This window comes from Heterodontus francisci, unplaced genomic scaffold (genome assembly GCF_036365525.1).
Source record: "Heterodontus francisci isolate sHetFra1 unplaced genomic scaffold, sHetFra1.hap1 HAP1_SCAFFOLD_174, whole genome shotgun sequence".
Taxonomy (NCBI): Eukaryota; Metazoa; Chordata; class Chondrichthyes; order Heterodontiformes; family Heterodontidae; genus Heterodontus; species Heterodontus francisci.
The window spans coordinates 2,729,656-2,731,855 of NW_027141730.1; the positions used below are offsets into that span (position 1 = coordinate 2,729,656).

Genomic DNA, 2,200 nt, shown 5'->3' on the forward strand with positions numbered 1-2,200 from the left:
GCCACTTGGGACAGAGATGAGGAGAAATGTTATTCCTCAGAGGGTTGTGAATCTTTGGAATTCTGTAACCCAGAGGGCTGTGGAAGCTCAGTTATTGAGTATGTTTAAAGCAGAGATTGATAGATTTCTAAATACAAATGACATAAGGGAATATGAGGAAAGTGTGGGGAAAAGGGCATTGAAGTGGATGATCAGCCATGATCATATTGAATGGTGGGGTAGGCTCGATGGGCTGAATGGCCGACTCCTGCTCCTATGTTCCTATGTTCCTAACTCCACATTGTCGATGAGATACAGCCTCAGGCTGACTTGTCGGGTGTTGCAAACAGATATCACTGCTTCTGATCTTCACCAGAACAGAGAGTGAGATGTAAAATTGATCATCAAACAGACTGTGAGAGAATACAACAGAATAAAACACATGGAAAGACACTGTGGAATAACAAATAGATTTGATTGGAATGTTGAATTTTGATCGGAATGGATAAAACAGCAGAAACAGCAGAATAAATTGGGACAGAAAAGAGAAACTGATGGGAAGAAGGAAGGAAAGAAAGGATGGATCTGTTCACTTTTTTCAGTTTTTTCACTGGTCCATCAAAGCTGGATTAAAAAAAGATGCAAAAAACAGAGAATTTCACCAAAAAGGGAGATTAAATGCTGCCGAAACCTTGGATGGAAGGATGCCCCAACAGATCACCTGTTTAACTGTCTCCTCACTGGGGGATTTCAATCAATGAGCAATATTATTCTCTACTTTTCTTTTGTTAAATGAAACCACTACTGTCACTTGGAGTTAATATCCCTGTGTTCCAACTCCTGAATAATAAAATTGTGAGTTTCGCGATATTTTCTGGACACATTCCCTGCTGAAAGAACTAAGAACTCTTTTCTAATTTACACAATACTATATACACACTCATCAAGCCTCCTAAACGAGCATCCTTGGTGCTGCTCCCTCTTCTCCCAAACCTCATCTCATGTGACTGTTACATCATCACTCTGATTGTGGGAGGGGTTGATCCCACTATCTTCAGCATTAACCCTTTACATCCTCATACTGCACTGTCTGTCCAAAAAAATCGGTGGAGGGAACTTGAATTATCAAAACAGCAACAGCTGCCAGTTGAAAATCAACTCAACCCATCAGAGAGAGAGAGAGAGAATGTCAGAGAACTTCCTGCATCCAGTCCTGACCCTGTCACACTCAGCAGCTGCTCACCCAGCCCCCACTCTCATCAACACTGAACATTTTTACTGAGACCCTTCAAATACTGTTTATAAAAGGCCGCAAAGATCAAAGTTCACACAGTTGTATTAAATACAACAAAGTTTAATATCTTCTCACCGTTTCTCGGTAACCACATGAGACATAGGTTTTCTTATTTGGTTCCTTTGATTTTTCTTGTTCCTGACTGACAAATATTCCAAACCTCAGATAAACCCTCCCACTTGCGTCATGTCCCAGTCTCGGTTAAAAGCAACTCATAATGACACAAACACTCTCCTTCAGTGAGATTAATATCAAGCTGTTTTCCAGGTTGAATGTAACTGTGAACAAATTTATGTCAAAGAAGTTACCTTTGATGTATCAGCACTGAAGTTCTGTACAAGGAGGAACAGCCATTCCAAACTCATATCCTTCACAAAGGCTGTTTTTGTATGTGATTGAAATTCATCATGTGTTATGAATTGAAGCTCACAAGACACAGATGTCAGTGTTGATAATGAAACTTTTCAAGCCTGTTGCTACTGTGAAATAAGGCTCTGCTGGGAGTTGAACCCAGGAGTTCCTGTTTACCAGACAAGTGCTTTAACCAACTGAGCTACAGAGCCAGATTGCAAATGTGCGTGCAATTGATGTCAGAGGAAGACCTTGCAGATAGTGGGCAGACTTTGGCGAGTCAAGAGCTGAGTTCTTCACGGCAGTGTTCCCAGCCTCTGACTCGCTCTTGTAGTTGTAGCTGTAGTTGTAATTGTAATAGGCAACCGTCCGTCTCGGAAGACGATGGGCTACACCCGGGGTGTACGTCACTTCTGTGTGAAACATTGTTTGTTGTGGCTGTCGAGGACGACTCGTGAGTGACAATCCCTTCCACAGCTAGTACAGATGAATATCATTGGCCCGAGGTCGACTGATAATTTTTCCTTCCTCTGAGCTCTCTTTCCCACCATCTGGACATTTCTTTTGTCCTCTGCT

At 41.9% G+C, this 2,200-nt stretch overlaps 1 non-coding gene across 1 annotated transcript; it reads right to left on the reverse strand.

Annotated features, from left to right (window-relative positions):
* Nucleotides 1–1,762: 1,762 nt before the first annotated feature.
* Nucleotides 1,763–1,836, reverse strand: trnat-ggu (transfer RNA threonine (anticodon GGU)). Its single transcript has one exon. It is a non-coding gene; the product is annotated as a tRNA-Thr (tRNA).
* Nucleotides 1,837–2,200: the final 364 nt, after the last annotated feature.